Source organism: Pteropus alecto, unplaced genomic scaffold (genome assembly GCF_000325575.1).
Source record: "Pteropus alecto unplaced genomic scaffold, ASM32557v1 scaffold23, whole genome shotgun sequence".
Taxonomy (NCBI): Eukaryota; Metazoa; Chordata; class Mammalia; order Chiroptera; family Pteropodidae; genus Pteropus; species Pteropus alecto.
In genome coordinates this window covers 4,564,214-4,575,340 of record NW_006435837.1, presented here as the reverse complement: position 1 = coordinate 4,575,340, position 11,127 = coordinate 4,564,214, and the positions used below count along the sequence as shown (strand labels likewise).

Sequence of the window (11,127 nt, the reverse complement as noted above, 5' to 3'; positions counted from 1 at the left end):
GGAAGACAGATGGCCCATCTCTGACCTCTTTCCTTACAGGGCATTGAGAAGCCACTCTGAGTTCACTCTCCCAGTTCTGCCCTGGAGCAGCTCCCTCATGCCCCACCTGGATTTTGTACTACTCCAGTCCCTTCCCTGGGGAGTTCTCATTATATATGAGTCCTTGCAAAGGTCCAGACACAGAGCTTTGGCCCCAGTAAGTGCTTCAAAAATATTGGTGGGGTAAAAGCCTGGAAGGGGAGCAGAATATACCACCCCAAAATTTGCCTCTTTGGCATAAAAATTATTTTAAGATGGTTTCTTTTAAAGAAGCAGCAGACTTGGGGAAATCTCTGAAAATTGAGAAGTTACCCTTTTATAAGAGACATTTACACTTATAAGGGAAATCTACATTTGTAAGGGTGTCTTTCTCTCCTTATCAGGAAGAGAAGGATGACCAAATCTCTAGAAACTCTCATTAATGCTGAAGGCAAGGACTTAAATCTGCCTAGCAACCTTACTAGTGTTTACTGTGCTTTCTCTGGTCACCTCCCATAACTGGATCCCCCTCTACCCATCTTTTTTTATCTTTAGCTGGGGATGATATTTAAGGTGCTGTCTTGGGCCATTTCAGGGAGTTACTGTTTTCTTGGGTCTCTCCCATGAATACAGGGGGTACCCATGTTATCTGCTCATTTTTCTCCTGTTAACCTGTCTATTATTACAGGGAGGCCAAGAACTTTTAGAAGGGTAGAAGGAAAATGATTTTTCCTCCCACAACAGCCTAAATGAATGAAAACATCAATTCTGGCACCATCAAATGAAGACATAATAAAAATCAAAATTTTAGATCCTTCTAGTGCTCAAAGAAATTCTAAAATCCTTATTTAAATGCTCCTAAAGAACTTTTAGGCTTTTAAAAAGTTTTAGTTATCTAAAAACGTTTATCGGTGTTACTAAACGAAAGACAGCAAGGAAACAATCTCGGTTTCCTTCCAGGAAATAAACTGCTCTGATAACACACAGTAACTTTCAGGCGCCTGCCACTTTCAGACAGCAGATGGCACTGTGAGACAACTATAAGTGACTGCTTGCCGCATAGCCAGGAGGAAGCCGGGGAAAAGCAAAATCAAACACAGCGATTTTGTGCTGGATCCGGACCTATTTAAAATCTACGCCTCCAAGGAAGATTCTCTATAGAAGTTCCCTACCCATGCGTGTGTGCTATTCTGGTCTATCCCCTCCCTACTTAAATGTTGTCCTCGGAACAGCAGCACTGACATCACTCGAGAGCTTGTTAGAAATGCAGAATTTCAGACCCAGACCCTTTGAGGCAAAATCCACTCTTTGGGCAATGTCTTAGCTGACCTAAAGCGTTTGAAAAGTCCTCAGTTATGCAAGAAGCGCAGATGTTCACCAGCGTTGCAAAACAAAGCAAAGCAAAGCAATCTCAAATAGTCCTTGTCCCCTTTAAGAAAAAAACTGCTCTTGTAAAATATTCGCTAAAAGAACTTGTGGTGCCTGCTGCTTTCAGGCAGCAGATGGCACTGTGGGACAACTCTAAAGCTACAGTTTTTCCTGCAGCTAGGAGAAAGCAGGGAAAACGCAGGATTCAACACACCAATCTTTGCTAGATCTGGACCTATTTAAAATCTACATCTCCGAGGTCAGAAGATTAGGAACTCTTCTGGATGAGAAAAAATAAAATAAATCTGTGGAGCCAGTGGTGAAAAAGAAGACAAGAACTTTCCTCCGCAAGAGGAAAAAGAAGTCACATTGCTATGTATTGAATGTCAGAAAAGTCCTCTGAAATTGTCTCTTTAAGATCCATTGTTAGAACTCCAACTCTTTCTTTGAATTACTGTTTAAAACACAAATGCTCCTAGGAGGCAATTTGTCACCTTGCTTTGTCACTCCCTGATAGCAAAGAAACTCGTCCACACAGGCAAGACTTGCTGGGGAGACAGGAAAAAGAATAAGTATGATGCTCAGGGGTAGAAGCCTGGGTGGGTACCCCAGAGTCAGGCCTCTGGGCATTAGGTCTCAGGGGCAGGGGACTCTGGAAGGGAAGGGACCAGACTCCAAATATGAACTCCCACAGGCCTCATCAGAGGCATTTGCCTCTGGATGGGTTATAAGGGGAGATGGAGTCTAGACATCCAGGGTCTGAGACAGGCTCATGCTCCGCAGCCTCCTCCGGGGACAGGCCTCATATGTTGGTCTTGCTCTACTCCACCCGAGAGCCCTAGGTCTGCTTTGTTAACACGTGGCCATGGCCTCACCCACTGTCAAGTCTTGTTAAAGGAAGACCCAATATGGGGTTACAGATGACTGAAAACTAGATTAACCGGTATCTGAAGAACATGAAACTAATTCATCATATATAATTTACAGAACTCAAACCATGTTGGAGACATATATTTTTTTTTTTAGGAAGAACAATATCCACACAGAAATTCCACTGCTAAGAGTCTCCGTAGGTAGAGTTGCCAGATTTAGCAAAAACAAAAACAAAACAGGGACTCCCAGTTACATTTTATTTTCAGATAAACAATGAACAATTTTTGTGTGTAAATATGTCCCGTGCACTATTTAGGACAAACTTATACTAAGAAATTATTTGACATTTTTCTGAAATTCAAATTTAACCAGGTATCCTGCATTTGATCTGGCCACCCAACCACGGGAAAAATTGTCACACGCAGATCAGGGAGACATGGGCAATGATGCTCGTCACAGCCTTGTTATATAATAGAGAGAAAGCAGAAACAAACTAACTAGGCCTCCTGGGAGGAGAGAAACACAGTCACCCCAAAACCACAGGTTGTTAGGGGGTTGCCGGGGAGAGAGGGGCTCTCTCATCAAACCACTCTTCCCCTGCTGTGTCTCCCACTGGCAAAGCCCATCAGAAAGCAAGAGGCCAAGGGAGCGTGGAGTTTCAGTCTTTGGAGGTCAGCCTCCAGGGGTGTGCTGGGGCCAACTGGGAGCATATCCTCCCAACTTCATGTTCAATGACATCACATCAGAAAGTTGAAATTAGCCATGGTGGGAGTATTTACTCCATGGAAATCAGCAAATACTACAAATCAGGGTAATTTTTTTCCCCGTTGTGCTTGTGCTAACCATTTACCAGAACCCATTGTTAGTTTCCCTGGCACAGAGCAGGATGGAGAAGGATTGAGAATGCATGTGGAAGGGAAAATGGAGACTGCCCAGCGTAACTGTTGTATTGTAGTCCATTGTATGAATAAATCTCCATTTATGTAGCTGTTCTCCTAAGAAGGCAGCCACTCTTCCATTAGAAATACACTGCTTTAGAGATGTTCGGAAGAGGGAAGAAACACTGCAAAGACCCTTGGAAAGCTTCACAGAAGAGAGGGACGGAATGAGGTCTTGGTACTGGCTGGGATCCGTATAGTGGGTGAGAAGAGGGTTAGCATTCCAGACAGTGAAAACTGAATGTTGCGAAGCACAGTGGGCACAGAACAGGGCATCCTGGGTGGCCAGCGGTGTGTTGGGTGGGTTGGAGGCTCTGGCCCAGGAGGATGAAGCTTGTTGGAGCAGGACTCTGTTAAGTCCAAAGCTTCTCTCCATCTGGATCATTCTGCTCGTGACTCCACCTGCCAGGCAAAGAGCAGTCTGAAAAAGGCCTCCAAAGTCCTTTGAGGAGCCTGGATCTTTCTTTATAGAGCGTGGGCAGTTATAGCTTTTCTTAGCTAAGCAGTGACAGGATCCAAGCTGTGAATTTAAGCAGATCGCTTGGCAACTCCACACATTGTGGACTGAAAGGGAGAGATAGCCAGAGGCAGAAGAAACTGATCAGAGGTCAAAGCCATTGTTGAACGACATGTGGAGGCAATGACCTGAAGTAGAACCATGACCCTAGGAGTAAAAATAGGGAAGAAATGGAAAAAAAATCAGCAAATCATTGACAGAACTCGGTAAGTATTGCATTCAGAAGACTAGGGAGAAATTGGAGAGGGCTCCAAGGGTTGGGAGAAGAGCGATGTCCTTAAGGACAGTGAGTGAGTGCCATTGGGAGGGGCAGGCAGCTCTGGGAAGATTAGAAGTTCCCTTGTATAAATTTTGAGCCCGAACCAACACCTAAGTGGCCAGTCTGTTAAGCAGGAGATTTGAGACTGGGTGCTGCTGATTCAGACGTGGGCGCTGTCTTAGAAGCCATGGGATTGTACATGCTTTTTGAGATGAATAAGAGAAATAAAGGTACGCCGAAGGCCTTTTCTCGGAGAATAAAGATTAGGAAGATAGATGGAACCAGGGATCGAGAAAGAAGGAGACCTGCATCAAAGGGAGAAGCAGACTATGGAGAGAGTGTGGTCTCTGAACAGCACAAGAGGAGAGTCAGGTTTCCACGGGCCTTGGCAATCGCTTGTCCACCTCGCATCCTGTGGGCAGGACGGAATCTAGTCCAGATGAGTGTCTCGTGGTCTCTAGCTTTCTCTCAGCTCTGGCCAGTCGCAGAGCCCGGGATCTGGAATCTTGACCAAACTTTAACTGTCTCAGGAAGCTTTCATGTTACCAGTTCTTTCATTTCTCATCTATATTTAAATGACATTACTAATTAAGTTTGTCTTGCTCTGCAACCCCGCAGCACATTTCTTGCCCCTCCATTGGCCATCACATAAATCCCTCCAAAGGAGATTCTGGAGTCATGTGCCTGGGTTTAAATCTGGGCTCCACCATTTACTGTCTGTGACCTCGAGCCAATTACTGAACCTGCCATGTTGGATTGAGTTTATATCCCAGGGGCCTAACACAGTGACTAATGCAGTTAGTAGTTATTGAGTTTGATCAGATTTTGCAAACCCCCTGGCTCCACATGTCACTCCTGCTATGTCTTCATATTTTCATTCTGTCCACACCGTGATATTTTCAGCAGAAAAGCAGGGAATGTTGACCACGTGTTCAAGAAGTAGAACAGTAAAAAACAGAGAAATGGGATGGTATCTATAGGCAGTGAAAGGCTTTTCCAGGACTGGGAAGACCTGTGTGTGATTGGAGGAATGAGGAAAGAATCGATGTAGGTTTGAAAGCTGGAAACGGAAGGAATCTTGTAGGGCTGATAATTGAGAAGAGGGCGGGAAGGATTTAAATCATGAGCACCTCGGAAAGGAGCTTGCCTTTCTTTTATTAAAAATATATTTATTTCTTTGGAGTAGAAATATTCCATTGTAGCGACTCTGACTAGATTTGTTTCTCTGACTCTCCATAACCCACAAGCTCCAAACAGGGACCTGAACCAAGTCTCAGGTTTGAAACCTGCTTGCTCTTCTTTTCACCTAGCCTCCCAAGGCTCCACCCTTTACTGCCCACCACCGTCCAACTAAAGTCCCAGTGGGGGTGCTCAAGTGCATAGCAGCTCAGGGATCAGACCCTTGCCCTGCAACGATGCTCTCTGATGTCTGATAAAGGACAGATTTGGAGATCTGGGAACTTGGCATCCAGGCAGACATAGTCTTCAGCTGAGGCTGGAAGATGAAGGTAGGGAGTGAGAAAATAATTAGGTTTAGAAGGCAGGTTAACTGGCGCACAAAGAAGTGGAGGCCTATCAGGAACCACATTATTGCCTCAGGGATGAGGGGGCTGGGACTGGCTGAGTGAAGTCAAGTCAGGAAGGAAAGCAGAAGTGGTGACAACAGGTGGGAAAAGCCAAGCGGGAATACTCCAGTCCCAAGAAAAGTTATAGGTGATCTGGGGAGGCCTCAGCCTAGTGCAGCAGCACTGCTCGGGTACGAGAAGGAACTGGTGGTTGTTGTGTGGTTCGCTCTGTTGGATGTGAGCCTCCTTGTCTCCCAAACAGAGGTTGTAACTCTTGGGAGGCATGGTCTCTTTGAAAATATGATGAAAAATATGGACCATCTCCTAAGAAAGGCATACAGGTGCACACAACTGATCCACATTTTGCATGTAATTTCGGGGAGCCATAGACTCCCCCCCCCCGCCCCCAGAAATAAATCCATGAATCTCAGGGTCAAAATTTCTTCTCAGGAAATTTTTTTTTTTAATGATAAGGAGTCATCAGAGAGTTTTAAACATGTAAGTGGAGAGGTCTGATTTATATTCATATATTTTTAAATTTAAATCTAATTTTTAAAAATTGAAGTATAATTAACATTACATTATATCAGTTTCAGGTGTACAAAATCAGGATTCGATATTTGCATATACTGTCACAAAATGACCACCACAATAAGTCCACAGAACTTTTAACTTCGCCCCCTTTCATCATGGAAATCGAAGGACTTTATTTCCATAAATTAGAGAATTTTTGAATTAGTGGTATTATCAGCAACCTAGTGCTCCCCAGCCCTTCCATATCACAACTGAGAAAGCTGAGATACAGCAACAATATGCTCGCAAATCCTCTTTAATAATGGCATGGACTTTCTACCATGGTGTTTCCTTCCATTTCCGCTCTTATTTTCAACTCCCATGGAGTAGTAGAGGAGGAGCAGAGGAGATTAACATGCTCTGGGAACCTTCAGGTATACTTTACCATAAGGCAGGTGTTATGGGTTAAATTGTGTCCCCTCCCCCAAATTCGTATGTTGAAGTCTAACCCCTGGGGACCTCAGAACGTGACCTTATTTGAAAATAAGCTCCTTGCGATGTAATCAGTTAAGATGAGGTCATGCTGGAGTGGGATGAACCCCTAATCCAATGGGACTGGTGTCTTTATAAAAAGGAGAAATTTGGACATGGAAACATGCACACAGAGAGAATACCATGTGAAGATGAAGGCAGATTGGGGTAATGCATCTACAAGCCACAGACTGCCAAAGGTTGCCAGCAAACCCTCAGAAGCTGAGCGAGAGGCCTGGAACACACTCCCCCTCACAGCCCTCAGAAGGAACCGACTCTGCTGACACCTTGATCTCGGGCCGCTGGTCTCCAGAACTGCGAGACAATGCATTTCTGTTGTTTAAGCGGCCGGGTTGGTGGTACATTTCCAGCAACCCCAGCAAGCGTAACCAGTGGGGGAGGTATCCACCTCTCCTGTTTGAGCACAGTGCCGTAAGTACATGTGCTGACTCCTGAGTCTTATGGGAAATGGCATGAGTATTTCTTTGAAAAGTGGAGGCAGGAGGGAAGGGACATGAAGTATGCTGAGGCCCCGTCACAGAGGCCAGTTGGTCAAAAGGAGGCAGGTTTGCTTGGTGAGGATCGAGCAGACTTCAGAGCTGGGAAATGATGAGAAATTGGGTCACAGAGTGGAGCAGGATGCTCAAATAGCTCAAAGTAAATGAGATGGGGTTTATGTGGATTTGGTCATGGGGCCTTTGTTTGTGGGGTGGGGGGGACTTGAATGCCATAAATAATCTCTTCAGCCCTCATCTTCATGAAAGCTACCTTAAATAAATATACAGTCTAAATAAAAACAGTGTGTCGACATAAACATATAGTCTTTAGGGGAGGTTGCCAAACCAATTTTTCATCCTAAGCCCTTTGAATGAATCTGCTAGGGCTGCCAGAATAACGTACCACAGACTCGGTGGCTTAATCAACAAAAATTTGTTTTCTCATAGTTCTGGAACCTCCAAGATCAAGATGTCAACAAGGTCTCAGTCCTCGTGAGGCCTCTCTCCTTGGCTTGCAGATAGCCACCTTTTCTCTGTGTCCTCACATGGCCTTTACTTTGCATGTGTGCCTGGAGCCTCTTCCTCTTATCGAGTCACCTTGGATTAGAACCAAACCGAAAGGGTCTCATTTAACCTTAGTTACCTCTTTAAAGGCCCTATCTGCAAATACAGTTACATTGGGGGTCCAGGCTCCAACTTGTGAATTTGGGGGTAACACAATTCCTTTCGTGTTACCCCTTCTGTGAAACATGCCGAGGCTCTCTTGTAACGAAGAGAAATAGCTGGAGAATTGCAGGGTGCATGACTGATATAATATCACTTTGGAATGGAGAGCAGAGTTGCTAGCAGAGAGAAAAGGAGGTTGAACTAGGGGAGCCAGTCAAAAAGGGAGACATCATGTAAGTTAGCTGCGGTAAAAAAGGTTTTTTTTAATTGTAAGTGGAGAATGAGGGATTGAGAAATTCATGGCACTTATATGATGGGAGAGATATTGTAAATGAGAGGAAGGGGAAAACTGTGTTGCAAGTATTGTGGGAATTGCCAACTGGGCCAGCCCTGGTACTCTTTCAAGGACTCCAGTGAAGTTCAGTTACCTGTGGAGGCGGGTCTGTGCTACCGTGAGTGCCAATCAGGATGTAGACTGGATCATGTGGGTGCTGAGTTTGATGTGAGTTATACAAGAAGCCAAGTGTACAACTCAGGAAAGAGAGTGCGATCAAGCGTTTGCCCATGATTTGCACATTTTTAACTCAGGTGCCTGAGTAACAGACACCACTACAACTGGATGCTTTAAACAGGACGAAATGCAAAGCAAAAAAAGAAAAAAGTGAGTAGATGAAACATTAAATATAGACAGAGGATTTCCCAGATGGTGTCAATTTGGCACCATTGCTCTCTCTCTCAAATTGTTTAACGATGACTAATTCTTTTCCCTAATTTGACATTTTGAAAGAAACCTTTTGGAACCGTTTTAAATCTGAAATAGAGGCAAAGAAACCTTTGGGTTGCTGAGTAAATATAGGCCTGGTTGCAGTAGTTTTGTTCATTTCACCTAATGGTAATAAAATGTGATACTTTTTGAGCTTTAACTAATCTAAGGAAGGTACAATTACGAGGACACCAAGAGTTAAAGAGGGGCAATTACTCGTCTAGGCCCACCCCTCCCCGTGAGCAGCAGGGCTCACCGCAAGCCGAGGGGATGCTAGGGGATACGAGGGGAAGCGTGTGTAATGTAAGTATGATGCTGCGGGGTGGGCCTGCACCCACGTCTCCTTTCTTATCTACTCTGTCTGTCTGTAGAAATTTATCACAATTTAATGAATGAAGGAACTCAATGCATATTTTTTATTTTATTTTTTTTAGGCGAGGCAACCCTTGGTTGACCTCACAGATTGCAAGGACCTAGTCAGCTTACAATCCCTTATTTTTTTAATTTTTTACACCTACAGCACCTGGTCTTCTAGGTGGTCTCCCATCCAAGTACTAACCAGGCCCGACCCTGCTTAGTTTCTGAGATCAGACGAGATCGGGCTTGTTCAGGGTGGCATGGCCGTAGACTAGAACTCAATGCATATTATCTGAAACTCGTCTATTTAGAAAAGTGTAAGGGTTATCACCTTTGATTAATGCTTGATATACATATCTATATGTGTGTGTGTACAGGAGAAGGAGGAGAGGGAGAAGCAAAGGAGGAGGAGGAGGAGGAGGTAGAGGAAGAGAGAGACTTCAACTTATAAAGAAGTTTCGCTCCAAAAGTTTACTTTTAAGTCAATAGCATTTTCTCTCAGAAACAGGGTTATAGTTAGAGGTTAGTTAAGGGCCCAGGTCAGGCTGCAAAAGCACATTTAACCAAAGTCCCAGAAGCATAGCAGTATCATAGAGCCAGAACACCATCTTATGACAGTGTTTCTGTGGAAAATGTTTTGAAGATTCTGACTTAAAATGCCAGGGATCTCCCTTTGGACCCTTCTCTTCTTCTCTCCCCACCTGTGGGTCACTTCCCCAACACCAGGTGCAGATAGAAGTTGCGCTCAGGAGCAGAGGCATGCGATATGGTAAGTGGTCAGAGTTGGGCTGATAGATGGGGCCAAGAGTAGGCCTGGCCTCCTGGGGGACAGTGGGGAGTTGTGACAGGGCACTTTTATGGGGCCTGGGATGCTCCACCAGCCTCTTTTTGTTTCTTCAGCTGGTGCCAGCGATGGCCACCTGTTTCCCTTTCTACTACTATTCACCCATGCTTCTAGTAACTTTCCCTTTCCCTGGTCTGTTCTGGAAAAGTACATGGCCTCCATGTTTCTTTGTTACATTCCTGTCCCTGAAGGAAGTATTTCACATTGCAAACATTTAGTCTAGAATAATGGTCAGACTTTGGCTGTCCTCACACTTTATCTTAAGAGCTATAAAGATTCCTTCTGTGACAAGTTGGATAAAGCCTTAGAGCCACTGGGTAGGCAGATGGTTGAGAAATGGGGACATCACTGTGACCAGTACATGTTTCCCGAGGAAAAAGATTTGAGTGGAATAGAAGGGCCATTAGCCCCAAAATATCCGCATTAGATGACCTTTTCTAGGGAAGGTGCAGGTTAGGAAGACTTTTCCATTTGCAGATTGCTCTGAGAGTCATGATACTTTGGACATTATCTTAGCCAGAGCTGTCTAGTGATAATGGAGCTTTTCAGCTTAATGGAAAAGCCAGCTATCTGTATTGATATCTTGCTAAATTATAAAATGTCCTTCCATTTCTCATTTCCTACTGTAATATTCCACTTTCTCTATTGAATAAGAGATGAATTTTTAGTGAAAATATAAAATAGGAATTGAGACTTATCACTTGAGGTTTGATTACCCAGGAAGCAAACTCTCAGATGAACACAGGATGTTTATTAGGAAGTGCCCTCAGGGTCAACCCCTGTGAAAAGGAGGGGCGGGAAACAGGACTGGGCAGACTGAGAAGTCCATCTGTCATGCTGGCCCAACCATAGCCTCGAGACTTTCCGGAGCTTTGTTCTAGGTTGGGCCAAGTTGGCCAGGCCTTTATAACCTTGCATCCATCCATCAGTCATTGGATACAGGCCACCTGTGCCAGGTGGCTCTGCAGCTGAGGCACCTCCTTAAGTGGCTAATGGCTCCAGGCTGCCAGCTGACAGTATTCCCAGCTGCTAGGACTACGAGCCCTTCACTGAAGGGGCTCGGTTGGTGTACCAAGGTGTCTACTGCAATACTCAAAATAGAAATAGATGATAACTAGGAATTTATAATATAAAATCAAAAAGCACACCTGCTTAAATTGCCATTTCCATTTGTACGGATTCATTCAGCAGGTGGAGCAACAGACTGCAATTCATGGGCCAGCAGGTTCATGCACCTGTGGCTGAGCACAGACGCTGGGCTGAGACCAAGACATTTCGCTTTCTACCATGGCAACCTCCTACAGACATGCCACAGCAATCAGGAAAAAGAAAAGCCTCTTTTCAACATTTATTTTTAAGATGAAAGGTGAATTTAATTACTTATTAACCCCGACTATAAAAGCAACTTATTTTTACTT

At 44.5% G+C, this 11,127-nt stretch overlaps 1 pseudogene; it reads right to left on the bottom strand.

Moving 5' to 3' along the window:
* Positions 1-9,019: 9,019 nt before the first annotated feature.
* LOC112479583 lies at positions 9,020-9,137 on the bottom strand (annotated as a pseudogene).
* Between the last annotated feature and the right edge of the window lie 1,990 nt (positions 9,138-11,127).